The sequence below is a fragment of the Dermacentor variabilis genome, chromosome 1, assembly GCF_050947875.1.
Source record: "Dermacentor variabilis isolate Ectoservices chromosome 1, ASM5094787v1, whole genome shotgun sequence".
NCBI classification, from domain to species: domain Eukaryota; kingdom Metazoa; phylum Arthropoda; class Arachnida; order Ixodida; family Ixodidae; genus Dermacentor; species Dermacentor variabilis.
In genome coordinates this window covers 52481981-52500916 of record NC_134568.1, presented here as the reverse complement: position 1 = coordinate 52500916, position 18936 = coordinate 52481981, and the positions used below count along the sequence as shown (strand labels likewise).

The following is an 18936-nucleotide window of genomic DNA, read 5'->3' as shown; positions in this document are numbered from 1 at the left end:
TTATTGCTGATTCGATGCCTTTTTCGCCATTGGCCCTCTGCTACTGGCCAAGCGCTTTCGGGCTGCGCTAACTCGACCTGTCTGTCACGCGACGTCAAAAAACGCGAAAACTCACCACGTCAAAGTGACGGGTACGCGATAAAGGCGCATCAGATGCCGAACAAAACAGAACTTTTTCTTGTGAATAGCCGGGCAGTGCCCCGTTCCAAAAGGAATAGAATATCGCTGCCCGTCGATCGCTCTGGCACTGGCAAGTCAGATCAGCCGGGGAGCATGGATTTATTTGCTCATAATAAAATATTTTGTGTGGCAATATAACGTTCCCGAGGCCTTCCGGAACGTGTACGATGTCGCTCTGCCAACTCCAATTTGCTGAGTTTAAGCGGCATTTATAACCTTCCGTTTCACGCTGCCGCGATTTTCGACCAGCCACCGCAAGCTATGTAATGGTAAATGGACCAATCACAGACGCCGGCACCACCATTTTTATCCGGCTATCTGCTTTCACAGTGCTGGCTCGGCCCCACTGAAACACTCTCCACTTAAGCGTGCTTCTCGCCTTGCGTCAGCCAATTAAATAAGAAAAACTGCTCAATGTAGGCAATGCTATTCGCTTTGAAAGCAAAAGAAAGTGACATCCTATAAACGAGGAGCGCATTTGATTGGGCTTTTCAAGCAACGCTGCGGGTTACCGCCCGATGCTTGCGTCGGTGGTTAAGTGAACATGACATCAGGATATTGGAATAAAAACAGCTTGGAATAGTTTTACGCTGTAGCGCCCCAACCATCAATTAAAGAAGAAAAAACTTCATTTTTAAAGTGAGATAACGAAGTGGTCTATTTGATGTGAGTCGGGAGGCGGTTCCAAAATTATATACTAGAGAAGTAGATTGTTTGTCTGTTGTAGTTAGTTTGAATTAAAAGTAACAGCAAATTGTGATTGAAAGCAAATGTAGTTGTATTATCGTCAACAAGTTTGAATCTGTCTAATATATTACAAGGCAAGAGGTTATTAAGAGATCGATAACAATGCTTGCAAGATTAAATTTGTAGAGTTCAACAATTGTTAATATCCGGTAATAGCGAAGTAGTTGAGAGGCAATGCAACGAAATGAATTGAAGAAGAGAACCCTGATTGCTCGATTTTGAATGTGTTGCAATGGGGTTATATGTGTAAGATATGAATCACGGTATGTCGCAATACAGTATATAAAATGACTGTGAATAAAAGCAAAATAAAGCGTTACGAATGTTGGGCTAGTAATATAATGTCACGGTTTTAGCATTATCCTTATTCCATGAGCTGTTTTACGCAGCAAATTAGCGACGTGAGCTATGCACTTTAAATAATAGTCTAGTGTGACGCCGAGAAATGAACGCTGTATAACTGCGCAAATGCATGGATTCAGATTTAATGGTTACTGGCGGAGTATATGAGACACCTTTCTGGACAGAATTAAAAATCAAGAATGGGGTTTTGGACGGATTAATTGCGAGGGAGCTACAGTGGCACTAGTGAAGTATCTTATTTAGATCAGTGTTTGGTCCCAAGAGACCGGTCAGTAGCAAGTATAGTACTGCCATTTGCAGAGTGGTTCGGCATGAGTTAAAGAATTAGGGAGATCATTAATATAGATAAGAAATAGAAGTGGCCCGAGAATCTGTGTCGGAGGTACACCTATTTACATCTATAAGTAATTTGATACTGCTGTATTAATATAAACAGCTTGCTGCCTGTTACACAAATAGCTTTTAAAGAGGCTTAGTGCCAGACTAACAATTCAGTTATGTTTATCAAAAACAATGCAGTGAGCCAGGGTGTCAAACGCTTTGGTTCGATCGATTAATACAGCCCCACCATACCCGCCTTTATCGATGGCCTGTTTAATTTTTTCAGCAAACGATACGAGTGCAAATTGTGTAGAGAAGCCGGCTCTAAACCCTAATATCTACCGCAACCTAATCAAACATTTCCACTGTAGTTATGCAGTTTGTGCCGATTTAGTGCGTTTTTACTCTCAGTCATCGTAAGCGTCCAATCGTAATTAACAAGCATAAACCGAACTCCTTTGTTCTGCATTTTTTAAAACTTTCTGTGCGAGCTCTGCAGTGTGTGGATCTCACAAAACGCTCCCATAATCGAGTACAATGCCCACATGGGTGAAATATAACTATCTTTAAGTTCTCTTAGTAATCAGCTAATATAAAGTCCTAAAAACCCATAGCCACAATTGCCGTGTTCTTAATATGCTTACATGCATGTTCCATCTTGAATCAGCAGTAAAACATATACCCAGATATCTATATTCTACCGCCTTATGAATAGGAATATTGTTTATAGTGTAATAATTGTCATCGTGTGCCATTGCAACGAGCCACTTAGGCCTTTCGCCTTAAAAAGACGCCGTTACCATTTCGGTTTCCAAGATCCAAGTGTGACACCGATATAAAATGTTGCAGCTTCCGTCGTTAGAATGGAACAAAAGTGGTTGTGTCTGCATCGTAACATTGATATGAGTCGGGCAGGCAGCATGTCGAAAAATCGGCCCGTTAAGCCTTGATCGCTTTATTACGAGCTCCTTAAAATTTCTCGATGAAGAGTGACATGTTATATGTATCGCATTGTAGAAAGCCTCGAGCGATGTCGTCGGCGCCAATGTAATAGATCCAAGTAACCTTCAGTGTCGCTTACTGCCGATAAACCGCAATATGAGAAAATTATTGTCGAGATTGAAACGTAAGACCAACACACAAAACAAAAGCATCTATTTGCAATCGCTAACGTCCGCGATCATTCAATCGAAACATGTTGGGAATGCGCATGTCAGATCCAAATGTGGATACTGCACCAATAATGCGGTTGATGGCTTGTGGACGAATAGGTTCAGTGGTCGTGCGTCTTTCCTATCTGCTCTCAACAATTAAGATCATATGCTCCAACACCCTCTTTGCTTCAATGTGCCTGCTTCCGCCAATGGTTAATGTCTTCGACTATGTTTGACAAAATAACTAGTGTTTTTCTCATTACATAGTCATACTCTAATTGCTGCACCAGCACACCATAGCAGTCGGAACTCGGCCGCAGGCCACTAAAAATCCGCTCGTGCGTCACATGCAGCCAGCGGGCTGTATGTTGTGTCGCCAAGCTGCATACTATAAAAGCATAAGAAAACGTTTTAAGCGAAGATGTGATACCGGAAGCAATGTCATTGATGCAGAGCAAAACAAAAGTGAACCCAGAAAGGATCCCTGGGGCACACCAGATGTCACAGAAAAGTAAGCAGAGGAACAGCCACTTAGAACCACTGACGTTTACCTAAGCAAAGATATTCTGCTACCCAAATGATTATTTTGACATACAACTTATATTTTCGTAAGTGTAAGATCAAGAGATGATGAGCAGCTATGTCTAACTCTTTCCTGAAATCTAAAAATGTGCAGTTAGTAATTTGGTTCTTTTCGTTTGCTAAAGTCATGTGTAAATTCGAACAAGTGCGTCGTAGGAGAAAAACGTTTCCCAAATCCGTGCTGACTAGGATGAAACAGGTTATTGTGTTCAAGATTAGATATGATGCAGCTATAATTCGCGTGTTCCAAATTTTACCAGTAATTCTAGCTAAATACACGGGTCTATAGTGCTAAAAGTTTTTCTGCCCATTTTTATGCCCTGGCACAATCCGTCCCAGTTTGCAGTCGCCAGTCGGACAGCAATCATTTATCGACTTTTGGAACATTCGAAAAAAATACATACATAAAGAACCTGAGCAGTTTATAGGAATTACTGCCGGGATCAATGGGCGATTTTCACTGACACTGAAGGAGCACTACAAACATTGTGCAGCCTTTTAAAAAAATTATCAGCCTATTTCTTTTGACATTGCGTACTTACATCACTTGGCCATTGCATTAGGCCATTGTATCAAATTTCAGTGGATACCTGCTAATTGGGTTATTTTGACCAGCGGAAAAGCAGATGAAGCGGCACGCAAAAGTCTTCAACACTAAAACTATAAGCGGATTTATTTCACTAGATGTGGTGCTTCCCAACTAGCTGAAAGATTTGCTTCTGAAGAAAAGGACCGGCTGTGGAGCTGGCCGACCCAACATTACTCTTTCCTTTACTCAATCGACCCAAATCTCAGATTCAGACTCCCATCCAACATTACTCGCCATTTGGAAACTCTATATCATCGTCTTCGCCTGAACACCAAGTATGGAAATATCTTACGGTACCGCGTCGGTCAAGTGACAAGTCCACGTTGCCACAACTGTGGCTCAATTGAAACCGTGGAGCATATCCTGTTTGAGTGTCGAGCGTATGCCGACGAGCGTGCGTTCTATGAAGATTGCATGCACTCACTTACACAGAGACCTTTGTCGTTTTACTGTGTCTAAGGCCCTTTAGCCTGCCTCCCACAACAGACGCATGCGATGAAGTTTTTATTCACATACTTAGAAGACATTGGTCAACTCTACAAACTTTAGTTCTACTCTGTCACCGTCATGTACCTTTCACGCAGCGAATTCTGTCACCTCATTGTAGGAAGGTGCACTGAAGGACTTTACCATTGCACGCCGTTGCCCATGAGTCAGAAAACTCAGCGCCCATTTTTAAAATTTTTTTTTCATTTTTTTCGCGCCTCTCTCCCCCTGTTCTCTCATTTTCTATACTCAATCCCTTCCCCACGCAAATTAGCATGTCAGCAATGTCTGTACGCCGGCTAAAATGTCTGCCTTTCATTAAAGGGTTCTCTATCTCTCTCTGCCGGGATATCACCTGGACCACTCCCTCTCGTCCGTTTCACACTGTATCCGGACATCGGGACACCTGCCATTTAAACGTGGCCTCTGACAATTTATTCTCATGGAGCTGAAAATCTTCGTTGATTTTGCTTGAACTAGGATCAATTACTGACGAAAAGTATTTAACACAGATTTCAACTTCACTTACGTCATCATCAACAACTTGATCAGTGTACTGCAGAAAGGGAACAATTCTGCCTTTCCACTGGACTTAATACTTAATGCACTTTCAGCGTTCATTGGGGTCTTTGATTTGCTTCTGACCTAGATTCCCAAAGTACATGTTCATAGCCACTTCGTTTAAGAGCTTGAAGTGCCATTTCAATTCCATCACTCAACTTTCTGATGTTAAACTGGCGATATATTTTCCTAACCATCCACAGTAAAATACTCAGCTGATTGTTAAACCATGGCTTATTCTTGATGTGTCGGAACGACACAGCTCGAAGAAGAACAAACTCATTTCGCAGTTGAAACAATTTTTTAAGTGCATTACATAATTGTTTAATGTTCAAATAATCCACTAATGTCTCGTAAGTTGGAACATACAATTCAAATGCCAAATTCGGGGCAATATAGCCAGCCTTGTTGTACACGTACGCAGTTATAGTAGGCTTTTTTGCAACACATACATGTCGAACAGTAATATCGGCTGCAATAATATAGCGGAGTATAAATAATTTAGCTTAGGAGTTGAATTGCATTGGTTAACACAACCATTCAAAGTACACCGACGCGCAACTTAAATTGAGTTCTTTTTTATTTGAACAGTTATTTATGTGTGCGCGCATACAAAATAAAACAGCGCGAAATAGAAGTAGTTTTGTTAGCACACGAGGGGTGTAACCTAAGCACAGCAGAATGACAGCCTTAAAAATTAAAATCCGTAGCCAATTTAAAATTTTTATTTTTATAAATATATCAAAAAGAAAAAAGAAATAGCTTTCCTGGAGCCACAAGAAACGCAGTAGATGCATCACTATTCATCTTGCGTTTCGGTGTAGTCTACCTTCGTTGCGAATTACGAGTTATTTTGGCCACGTCTCTTGTCAAAGCACTACAGTTATTCATATTAAAGAGCGCCAAACACACACACACACACACACACACACACACACGCACGCACGCACGCACGCACACACACACACACACACACACAAACAACGACAAGGAAGGGCATATGACCGTGTGTATGTGTTTTCTTTACGCTGTTTAAAATGAGTGATCCGTACCAACGAGCTCGCGCCCAAACTTCTGTGAGCCACTAAAGTTAGCTTGAAGTCATTACCGCGGATTCGTTCGTTCTGGTCTTTTAAGCTTGCGCTGTTTATTTCTCTGTATCGTGTTGAACGTTCTTGTGCCAAGTATGCACATTACCCTGTTCCTCACTTTTTAGGCCGTAGTGTTATTTTTTTATTTCGGCTTTTGTTTCCTTTTAACAGAAGAGACCGCGCGCACTGACGCCAGAAAGCGCGGCAAAGAGCTATAAGTGGCGAAAACAGGTCTCTATTGCTGGGGGCTAGTTTTCAAACGGCAAGCAAAATGGTGTAACGTCAGCGGCTTCTTCGTATACAGTAGTCGCAAGAACATTTCAGCGTACCAATCTGTGTCAAACTCGTCGGCCCGCGTTAGCGTAACTGGGAAGGTCGAAGAAACGCAGAAGAATACGCATTTGGGCTGGTTGGTTCATGATTACGAGCAGTAAAGCAGCGCTAAACGACAGGACGAAGAGAGAGACGCGGACCACAGCGCTGACTAACAACCAAGTGCACTAAAAGCAACAAATTCAGCATGCCCCTGAGCATGCTAAATTTAGCATGCATGCTTTTTGTGCTTTGAGATAGTGGTAGTGTATATATGTGCTGACTGAAAGACTCAAGACATTTTGTTGTTAGTCAGCGATGTGGCCTGTGTCTCTCTCTTCATCCTGTCGTTTAGAGCTGTTTTCTGCTTCAAGAGACGCCTAATTGCGGTTTGCGTTGCGGATGCCCCTATCGCCATATAGCCATGTATAAGTCAGAGAAAATACATTCGGATAACCTTTAGTTCACGATGACAATCAAGCGGTGGCAAGCGAAATGCGAGAACTTGCTCTCGCAGAAGAAGAAAGCAGGTACGCTTACAAACGAAGGGTTGACTGCATGCGGGTAACAATTATTCCATCATAGTAGGTGTACTTAACGTGTGCAGCATGCACCATCATTTTAAGCGCTTCCCTGGTGCCATTCAAGCTATATTCAAGAGTGGCACCAGTAAATATTGACCGAGCCATTTAGCATGACACGACGCGTCGCAACCCACGTTGAGGCTACGTGTACGTTGTAAGCGGTGACAAAACTACGATGCCTTTTTGAGGTCACTCCGGAAGTGCCCCAACTCTTCGAAACCTTGACACAGTGAATTTTTTTGGTAATTATAGGGAGGTTTACCACAAGAATCCATCGCCACAACATTCTTTCGGCAAAATATTTGTATTCTGGTGACGTCTATTTAGAACGCGCTGGCGGTGAACTGTCCGTACAGAATTTTATTTAAGAAACTATAAAATGTGTTTTTGTGCATCAAGTCAAACTTCCAATATTCAGTCAAACTGAAGCGGACTACTAAACGCAAAGGAAAAAAAGCGATGCATCCGGCTCTGAGCGAATTTACTGCCACAGCAACAGACTGTCACCGCCGGTGCCGACATAGTGCTTGACTATTTGCTCCTCAAATAATGGTCTATGTTCTCTTAAACAACTACTTGGTTAGTTGGTTTGTTTTGCTCTAAGTACGGATCCCACCCGATAGGGATTATTGATCGACAATAGCATAGAATTAGAAATATAATATGTCAAATCTACGAAAAACACTGATGGGAAGATGTTGAGATCGAAGGAAAAGTTAAACGCCGTTACGTCCCATAAATTTTCTTTGCGACATCCACAACGTCGTCTTCCTCTGCTGCAGTATTGCTTGCTCTGGTCTCCAAAATATATGCACTGAGCCACTTTTCTCAGAGTCTAAGTGGCGCACAAAACTCCACACATATTGCCCGGCGCGAATATTGAGCTTCAGGTCAGTGGTTAGCGCCATGTAGCTGGCAAAAAACACCGGAGGGAACACGGGCGCTGCGATCTCTCTGCTACCATGTATGGAAATGATGTACGGTTAGGGCATCAATTTGTGGATTCAAACGTTTTTGTAAGATTTTTGTTTAACTTTAAATTTCTAAATGTTTAAACACTAATAGATTTCTAAACACATCAACGCAATTAGCCTATGTCGACATGCATAATCATTGCAAATTGCTCCACTTATTATGCAACATTTTGTTGTAAATGGTCAATTTTGAAAGCCGCAAAGCTGTTTGAAGCCAGAATGATGAAGTTTAGCCAAATCTATGTACTCCCCGTTAATACATGGAGGAAGGAAAAAAAATCTAGGAGGGAGCATGACCACAGGCAGGCAGCTAGCAAGGCAAACTCCTCTGACCTCCAACTCCGATGCCTATCTGCGCTTCGACTCTTATGAAATAGGGCTTCCGTAGTTGCCATGCAGAGCTTTCAAGATAATTGTCTCGATTCGCGGTAACTCTTAACACACCCTCGCCACAATTGACCGCTGCGATGCGCTGTGCGCTCCACTCAATCCCGTCATCTCCGCGTACGCGGCGGCGAGAAATTAAGAGCTTGCTGGCCGAGCCCCCTACCATGCAGATGCCGCAGGCACAAGCACCAGAGTTTCCTTTAATAATATCTGTGTGAAACTCGCATGGTTAGTGAGTCTGGCTTTAAAGGCGCGTTGCCGGAGGGACGTGATTTCAAATTCAAGTGGCGGCGGCGCGCTAAGTCCTGTTCTTCTACGCCATGTGGCGAGGGCGAACCTGAGGATGAGGAGGTCGCCTAACGAGGAAGGCATGTAGCGGAAAGGGCGGACGCAGCAAGCCCAGCTCCCAGCTCGACACTGCAGTCACAGCAGACAGATGGCACCACGCACGTGCAATTCACTCTGACCATCACTGCTTCGTCAAGATGTTTGTGCGGCAGCCTCTTGCGTGTGACGGCACCTGGGAGATGTCGTTGTCGCTAGGCCTGTGTGCTTCCGACATGGTGGCTGTTGTAATCTCCTAGATGCCACTGGCTGTCCTTTTCCGAACTTGTTCCTGTGTCAACAAGTGTGTACTAAAGTGTATGGAATATTTTAGTGTGCCATCTAGTACTCTGCTTACCTTCGATGCGCCGAGCTGTATTAGGGCGCAGAAGCTTCCTGCTCAAACACAGCGCGCAGGGACATGCCTCCTTTACCTTAAAATTTATGCAAGAAAAACACAGTTATATGAACAAACAGTATACTTCGAAATGTAACCTAACTTATCACATATAAAGATTAAATACGGGTAGTATAATAAAAAATGTAGGGCAAAAAAGACATTTCTTTCCACATTTTTCTACGACAGTTAGCTTATCAACCAACCGGGTGCTAAAATTAAGCAGATGTAAGGGGAAGGAAAAATGTCTTCAGCATTAATGTTCCGATGAAACACTGGGGTTTTTCCACTGAAAGCATTTACCACTGTTTGCCCCACGTCATAGAAACATTTGATAATGCTCTATTAATTCAGAATGTCTTGCCAGACTTCGCGCATACAGAGTCCTTCTCGTCCTGCTTCTTCATTCTGTACGAAAAACAGAGTGGACGCCTTCACGTCTACATGGAAGGTTCTATTTCCTCTGTGAACTCAGCAGGTGCACGGCTCATTCCCGCGAGGTCCATGGACATCAAATTTAAGAAATAACATTTGACGTCGTAGAAGGCTGCTGATCTCGCCGCCCTCAATGCTGTCCATAGAGTTCCTAATTCAAGAACCGTTGCAGGCATGGTTCATCGCTGATTCTGAGGCAGCCCTCCAGTGTCTCATGTCGCAGTTTTATCACAGACCTAATGAACAATTATTCACTGACATAGGACAACTCCAATCCCTACGTAGTCGACCAACGACACAACATAGCATATCAATGCACACTGGATCATCGCGTCATCTTTGGCAATGAACATGCGGATAAGGCCACCCGTTCTGCCTATCGCGGTGCCTATTGTATAGCAATGCCCCTGTCGATAACTGACGTAGTTACAAGGCTTCGCTCGCTAGAACGCGAGCTTGCACTGAAACAGTGGAACTCGACGGACTTTACAAAGACCCGTCTCCGTAATTTTGATTCGGATCTACAGCTCCGTCTCCCGCCAAGGAAAAACATTTCTGTGCGCCTGTGGCTCGGCGTTGCCTTCCCAAACGCTCATTCATTTCGCATCAAAAGGGCCGACAGCCCTACATGCGACAAAAGTGGCTGAGAGGAAACGACTGCGCATTTTCTTTGTGAATGTCTTTCTTTCACTGCACCTATAAAAGAACCCTCAACCACATTAAACAGACTGATCAATCGCCCTTTGTTGGAAGCGAGAATCCTCAATCACTGGTCTAGACCGTGCTCAGCACAGGATGCGTTAAACGTGTTGTTGCGCTTTCTAAAGAAAAGTTGACTCGGCGACTCGCTCTGATAAGTGTCGCACGTGATATCGCCCTCATGTCCGCTTTTTCTTTGTTTCTTATTTTGTTTCTTGCTCCTACCTCATTCTATCATTTTCAATTCCCTTTACTCCCTTATCCCAGCACAAAGTAGCCAGCCGATCTATGCACTGGCTATCCTTCCGGTCTTTCTCTCTGTTCCCTTCATCCTCCTCCTCCTGCATTTCCGAATATTATTTCAGCCTATGTAAATAGGTTGGAAGAATAGCTTGAACGAATGCTTAAATCAGACCTCGATCACTCAAACACAGGACGAATTTGACTTTTCAGATCAGGCGTAATCACACTTGATATATGTTCGCTGCTGTTGTACGAGATCTGGTTTTATATATTTTTATTTTTTTCCAGGTTTGGTGCAATCCGCGTCGTATATATTCGCGATGTGTTTGCATTAAAGCTTCGGTTGACCAAGAGTGCCTGTGATCGTCTCTTCTGTTTCGGTTTTGTCTACTTGTTGCGCTGAGAAATCGTGAACATATTCCAACTCGCCCATTTCTCGCTACTTCTGTGTAATTAGAACTGTCCATTTGCGAAATTAAGTAAGTCGGCTGGCCTGAAAGGCTGCTTTCCAACCTAGAACTCTCGGCGATATTTGTCCCTTTGAGTGCGGAGGGCGCAAGAACGAACATGAATGCTTTCCGAGAATTACTCCGGGGCAATTTTATGGTTCCCACAGACGGCTTCTCGGCGCTCTGAGGGAATGCGTTGCTCCCATTCAACAGCTTATACCACTGCCGAACCCCTGCAGAGTAGAGGGATGTGTTGGGTTTCGGGTGCGGCAATACTGAGTTCTACTAGACCGGTGGTCGAGAAATTTTGATTGGAAAGAAACCTTTCTCGCGCCTGCGCAGTATAACCTTTGCAAACAGTCTATTGCTTCCGATGTGCTTGTTGCAAACATGTGTCGATTCATTGTTCCGCACGACGGTGAGCTCATATGCCACACAGAGACGCGGTATTAGTTGCGCGAGCTACGTCATCGTGCGTGGCACGGCAGAGGCGTCTGAAACCATACGCCTCTCATGTGTGTCTTGCGATTTAAAATGCAGATGATTTGTTTTTTCCTAATAGACCATGCGCCATTGTGCGTTACGCTCATGTAGCGTCTCGGAACGGCAAAAATCTCGCTAGGTAACTGACGCGCCTGTCACTGGAAAATGTGCAAAGGTTGTAAGCGTGAGTCTGAAAGCGATTTTTTCTACCGGCATAAGTGCCGAATGTGCTCAAAGCTCCGCATCGAGAAATTTCTTGGTAGTCACTATGGTGCCACCATTGTTCTTTCTGCTGTAATATTTCAAACATAATAGGGTGAAAGGATACAATACATACCAGCTTGAATTAGACCTTATGCTTCTTGACTGATGTCCTTTGACATCCCAATCACCTACTGTGTGAAGAAAGCTTTCATCTTAGTTGTTCCTTTCTGGCTTCCTTTGCGCAAATATCGCTCCGTAGAGCTTTGTATGCTGACCTTGGGTGGACGCTGACAATGACTCTTATTCTCTAACTTTTCTATCCTTTTTTGTTGTTGTTGTTCCTGTGGACAACCTTAATGTGGTGAAGTTGCAAGACATTAAAAAAATTTCCCCCATATTCAGGCTTGTTGCAGATTCATTTATTTATTTATTTATTTATTTATTTATTTATTTATTTATTTATTTATTTATTTATTATACCTCAAAGGCACCAGAGATGGGGTATTACATGAGGGATGGGCTTTAACAAAACAGTGATTCGAGAGCAGCCTTGCAGTGATGAGTGTCGGAGTGGTGCGTGATGCCGGCAGACAGACCGTTCCAGTCCCTGGCGGTTTTCACAAAAAATGATCGTAGATGAGAGGTAGTCTGCGCCGGGGGAGGATACACGGCTTTGCTGTGGTTAATACGGCTGGACTGACGATGAGCTGGTAATATAGCTGAAATATGGAGTGGTGAATGATAGAATTCGTGAAAAAGACACAGTCTAGAAATAAGACGTCGCGATTCTAGATTAGTACGACCAGCACGGGATTTTAGTTCAGACACGCTTGCATGATAAGAATATTCAGAGTAGATAAACCGGGCTGCACGGATTTGAATTGATTCCAGTGTATTAGATAGGTTATGTTGATGAGGATCCCAGACAGAGCATGCATATTCTAACTTAGGGCGGACATATGTAACATAAGCTAACAATTTTACTGATGGGGGAGCAAGTCTTAAATTCCGGCGGCGAAACCCGAGGGTTCGAATATGGCTGAATCAATCAACCTATCAGTCAATATTTATTTTTCTCTTTATACAAAATACATACAGAGGGGTCTGTGCAACATAGCTGCCTAAACAGCTTGAACTTTACAGACCTTTAGGAACTTTGGAACGGCGGATGCAAAAATATTTGCAAGAGAAATTACTATACAACCATACTATGCCGCTATTCCAGATCAATCAGACAAGGCACGCAGCTACGACAAACAACTATAAGAACATTGATGGGCATAAGCAGACACTGCATTTACAGCCTAGTAAAATAACAAGCGAAGTATCTGAATAGGTGAATTTCATTATCTATAGAAATGTACTGCGCAGTTCTCTATGAGACAAGGCAAAATAGCTACGCTCATAGCTGTGTAACAGAGAACGCAGTGTGTAAAAATGTCACTCTTTACCTGGATCTAAACAAAAGCCGGTACAATCTAGCTTTCCCCGTGTCGAGTAATGTAGCTTGGAACTCTGTGATGTAAATGGGCTACCATGGGCATATTATTTATGTTAGTTTTAGTCGTATTTTGAGGCCTAACCTAAACCTATATAGTAGATTATGTATGTTTAGTACTTCTGCACTGCGAGACAAATACGCCGTTGGAGAGGCATGAGGGACATTATGAATAAATCGAAGGCATTCTTGCTATCTTCAGCGGCGAGTAACGTTGTAGATTTGAGTGGGGCGCACTATTTCACACTATATGACAATTCGGGTGTGATCAAAACAAGGCGTTCTAGACCAGCAGTTTGGCTTTTTCTAGAAAGCAAGTGTCGGGGATTACCTTTTTCACTAGTTATGTGGGCTAGTGTTTTTTCTAAATACATTTATTTATTTACAGAATACCTGCGTCGCCTCGAAGGCATTATCGCAAGGGAGGGGGGACAGTTAGAGAAAGATGTATTGAATTGTTCACAGAAATAAGTAAAGGATACGTAAAGTAACATCAAGGTGGGAAGATACAATAAGTTAACATTTTCAGGTGTAACAGAAAATTAAAACAGAATTAAGACAGTAATGCATTGTCACGAACACAGGCGCGAATAAACATCGTGATTGTCAGATACCGAAACACATTTCTCCTGGTAACAAATTCCCGTCTGTCACAGTTTGTCGAAGAAAGGATTTGGCAAAACGGTGCCTATTACGGCTGTATTCGCGCACCTTCTTTGAATGGTCGAGTCGAGTCGAGACACAAGTTGGTTCCGAGAGGTAGTTGCCGCTATCAACGCCTGTTTGACTGTAGAAGATATGGTGGAAGAATTTCAGTCTGAATTTATTTTCCGTGATTAACGTGTCCTAAAGAGAGAGAGAGAGAGAGAGAGAAGTAGAAGACAGGAAAGGCAGGTAGGTTAACCAGATGCACGTCCGGTTTGATACCCTGCACTGGGGGAAGGGGTATGGGGATGAAGAGAGAGAGAGAGAGCACAGGTTCGCGCGTAATGGAAGGTTCCTATCCCTCTTGATAATCACTTGATGTGATTATCGCAGGACATGTTATAGCAGGAATGAACCATGCCAAGGCACTTAAGCTTTTCAGCAATTTCAATACTTCAGGTGTTCTTTATAATTTGTTTTAGACCTATATATTACAGCTTTTGTTTTATTCTCTTTAATCCGCATTCCATTCGAGATGGACCAGTTTTCGGTATTCGTGATAGTGTAAATGCAACGGACAAATAAATTCATGCATGTAATTACATTAAAAATATATACTACAATCATCAGGATATGGGATATATTTGGCGCCCGTATTATTGTTTACAAAGTGATGATTATAGAGGTTTAATAACAGAGGGCCCATTATTATACTCAGGAGTGCACCACTAAGTAAAGCCCTCAAGTCAGAGCGGGAGTTATTGATTCGCACTATTTGTTGTCGGCACGACAAGTACGATTTTGTTAATGAAAGAGCAAGTACGCGAACGTCACAAAAGCGTTGTTTCTTGCTGAGAATATTGTGGTTCGCTAAATCGAAGGCGCTGGACCAGTCAATAAGAACACCAGGATCGAATGATTTTGTTAAATCTGTTCAAGACTGCATTCCTCCTGCCTGAGCAATCTTAAGTCAGTGGATTTCTTTCTACGCAAGCCAAATTGAGAAGGGATTACCGTTTTACGCTTATCAAAAAACCTAGAAAATTTAATATGCAACATTTTTTCGAAGGTCTTCGACAATAGTGGTACAATAGATACAGGTCAGCAGTTTCCCAAATTATTTCTATCAACCTTTTTGTAAAGAACAGATACTCTAGCAATCAGAATTTTGGTCGGGATAACTGCTGTTGTCAAGCACAAGTTAAATATATGAGTAAGAACTGCTGTGATAACATGAGCTACGTGCTTGACCAGCCTGATCTGAATTCTATCAATCTCGCATCTACTGCTGTTATTTAGCTTTTGGGTAATTGCTACAACCGCTTCAGTCATTTCAGGTGGCCAGGTATAAGAAAATATTATTACGTACACTGACATACTCGCTAGCATCAGTCAAGGTACTACTGGGTATCGTGCTGATGAAAGAAGTATTAAAAGCATTGGCCAAAGCTTTGCCAGCTGTTTCATCGTAATGTGCATTAAGTTTTAAAAGAGGACCATGCTTTTGATCGGAATGCACCGTTATGTTTAACTGTGGCCATGGGACGTCTGATCGGCCAGCATTAACATACATATATGATAAATAACACTCTATCCATGGTGATCTCAGCCTTTTCGTGAGCGTGTTACCGCACTGTTTGAACTCCTTCCACTCATTTGACAGCCGGGTTTTTAACATTTTTTTATACAGCTGATCTCTTTTTTTCATTTGTTCATGTACTTCGGGTGTCATCCGAGATGTCCGGATTTTTGAATTCCTCTTCTATTGCTTGGTATAGTCTGAAGTCCTATACTAGCTTTTGCGCACTGAGTTTTAAATGTTTTAACAACAGAATTAGTATTGCGTCTAATTATAGCGTGCTAATTCATTCAAGGGACTGCCAAGACTGGTAGCCCTTTGTCAAAGAAGCAAATCGCGCTTACTGAGATGAACCTCGTTGGCAGAAAAAGAACGAAAAGAGAAAAAAATGAAGAAGACGTGCAATTTTATTCGGTTGTTATCCTCGGGCGCTATTACGTAAAGCTATTCCAAATTTTTCTAATTCAATTCTGTAATTAGCCCTCCACGACTGGTCAAAGAATTTTCGGACCACCCCCGCTTTGCCTGTCTGTAACTCGACGTCAAGAAAACCGCGAAAATGGCCCATTTGATATGATATGTGCACGTTGATTTTGCATGATTATACCAAACGAAAGAAACATAATTAGTTCTGATTCGACTCCTTTTCCGGCATAATGCTCTGCTATTGGCCAAGCACTTTCTGGCTGCGCTCACTCCACCTGTCTGTTACGCGACGTCATAAAAACACGAAACCTCACCACGTCAAAGTGACGGGTACGCGATAAAGGCACATCAGTATGCCGAACAAAACTGATTTTTTTCTGAATAGCCGCACGGTGCCCTGTTCCAAAAGGAATAGAAGATGGCTGCCTGTCGATTGCTCTGGCACTGCAAGCCGGAGCAGCTGGAGCGCATGGCTTTATTTGCGCATAATAAAAAATTTTGTGCTTATTTGCTGAGGATCAGTTTTAGCGGCATTTGTAACCTTCCGTTTCACGCTGCCACGATTTTCGACCAGCCACCGCAAGCTTTGTAATGGTAAATCGACCAATCACAGACGCCGGCACCACCATTTTTATCCGGTTATCTGCTTTCACAGTGCTGGCTCGGCCCCATCGAAACACTCTCCACTTGAGCGTGCTCCTCGCCTTGCGTCAGCCAATTAAATAAGAAAAACTACTCTATGTAGACAATGCTATTCGCTTTGAAAGCAAAAGAAAGTGACATCCTATAAACTAGGAGAGCATTTGATTGGGCTTTTCAAGCAACGCTGCGGGTTACCGCCCGATGCTTGAGTCGGTGGTTACGTGAATTTGACGTCAAGAGATTGGAATAAAAACAGAATAGTTTTGCGTTATAGGGCTCCTGGCTGAATGAAACTTGCAAAACTTTCATTCACAGGATACCCTTTAAGGTCACAAGCCAAGTGTACTCATCAAACTCTTCCGGTTTAAAAGCTCTGTCAGGTTAATTTAGGAACACGAAAATCGGTACACCCGCATTCATAATACACTTCCTACGCTAAAGCGTTTCGAAAGAATATATACCGGCAAATTGCTAGAGAAACAACACAAGAAAATAAAATAAAAAAATGGCAGTTTCCGCTCGAGGCATGGTTCATTGAAATCGATAGCAAGGTTTAGCTCAGTGTTGTAGCTTCCCTAGGGCGGGGTTCAAAAATACGCAAGGTCGCTGCATGTTGGCGCGACGCAGCACGCCAGGCAGTGGCTGCTGGCGCAGCAGAAGCGGTGGCCAGACAGTGACCAGGAGTATCGCATAGCTGGCGTATTGACGAATCACCGCCAGTGGTGCTGCAGGCGTTCGTACCATGGAAGGTGCACGAGATCAGACTGAAGGAAAAATCGCCAGCGCTCGTAGCTTGAAACGTTGCACTCCGTCCACTGGATGCACTGGTGTGGCTGCAAGGCATGCACGCATTTTCTCGTCAGCAACGCTTGCGTATGTGCGCACAACCCTCGTTTCAGCAATGGGACGCAGAACGCTGCCCACGCTCCTCTGCGGATTCGTCATTTTTGTGCAGCCAAACACAGTGCGTCATGCCTCGCGTCTCCAGAGAATGAACTTTGCGTACGTGGGCCCCGCCTGCGCCGTCGATACCATGACAGCCTCGAGTGTCCGCGGTTTGAGTGCCCGTATAATTTTTATGGCAATGATATTATCAATTGATTAAATTCTGGGACCTTACGTGCCAAAACGACAATTTGATTATGAGGCACGCCAAAGTGAGGGACTCTGGTCGCTCTTGTTTTTTTTTAATTTTTTTATTATAACTAGGGGTTCTCTAATGTGCGCCTGGTGCATAGTGTACAGGCGTTTTTTGCAATTTGCCCCCATCTAAATGCGGCCGCGGCCGTCGGGGTTTGATCCCGCGCCCTCGGTCTTAGCAACGCAGTCGCCAAAGCCTCTACGCTACCACAGCGGGTAATAATATTATGAGCGAAGGCAGCCAGCCACTGGCATGTAGTTCTTCCCAACATACAGCTTTGTGAATTCGGCTCTGTTGTTCTTTAACATAACGCAGTGGCAGGCTTTGCTTTGTTTCTTGAAATTTTCCCATTTTCCTTCATTCATTAACTGTTCAATGCTTTTAACCATATTTTGCGACCACCTGCGAATCTAGGTTATTTTTTTTTCAAGTGTGACCAATTAATTTATAGCAACCTATTTATAATAGGTAGGGAAATAATTAATAAAATAAAGGCAGAGTGGTTAACCGAGGCCACTTGAGTAACCCTGCCCTGTGGAAGGAGGGGAAAGAAGCAAGAGGAGAAGGTGGAGAGAAGTTCACACCACGTATTATTATCCAATGGCTCTCGGCCAATCTAAGACTTAAAAAGAGGAGCTTTCCTCTGAAAACTACCTTTGAAACGACCGGCTGAAAACTCAGTTCAATGTCGAAAAAGTGGTGATAAACCAGAGATGCAAATACGTCTGCACACTCTGGCATCAAGGGGCTGAAACGCGTTGCTAAATGTAAGAACGCCAGACACAGACACAGAGATAGAGCTGAACATCACAGCGCTCTGGTATTGAGCTCTGTCTGTGTGTTTGTGTTTTACGCTGTTACATTTAGCTCTGCAATACCAACGTCACCAAAAAATCCCCTCCTTAAATACCTGCACTTTTAAAGTGAACTTTCTGGTCTGCCACGGGGGAAAGGCGGGATCAGTGTAGCGTGAAATGACGGTGAAACGACAGTGAACCACAGCCCAGGCGCACGAAAAGGAAGGGGACGCCCACGGAAGTTTCAGGAAAATTCCCCTTTACGAGCGTTTGCCGCCCCTGCGTATACATATGCATGATTCAGATGTAGGCACACCAGCTCGGCGACATCAGTATACGGTCCCAGGAGACTGCATGTCACAAGAATTTGTCACTGTTGCTTGGAGTCGTGGGCAGCCCTCGCACTCCATTGTTTTGTGGCTCTCTTTCTTTTTGGTTCTCCCACGAATACGACGCATAGAAGGGCGACGCATGGAGGTAGAAACAGGCCGACTGCTTCGTTGGTCCGCTACGCCCTGCTAAGAGATTACACCTGCCCCTATGTAAAACGATGCATTGTGTGCGGCCTCTAACCACCGTCAAAGACGAAAGAAACAAGAAGCCCTTGACGTCCCCCGCCTCTGCGATTGTTTTGTGCCCAGCC

General features: G+C 43.5%; 1 protein-coding gene across 1 annotated transcript in view; it reads left to right on the top strand.

Moving 5' to 3' along the window:
- Positions 1 to 18936, top strand: part of LOC142577953 (cytochrome P450 4C1-like) — a 127413-nt gene that overhangs the window by 62562 nt on the left and 45915 nt on the right. The gene's annotated exons all lie outside the window — the stretch shown is intronic.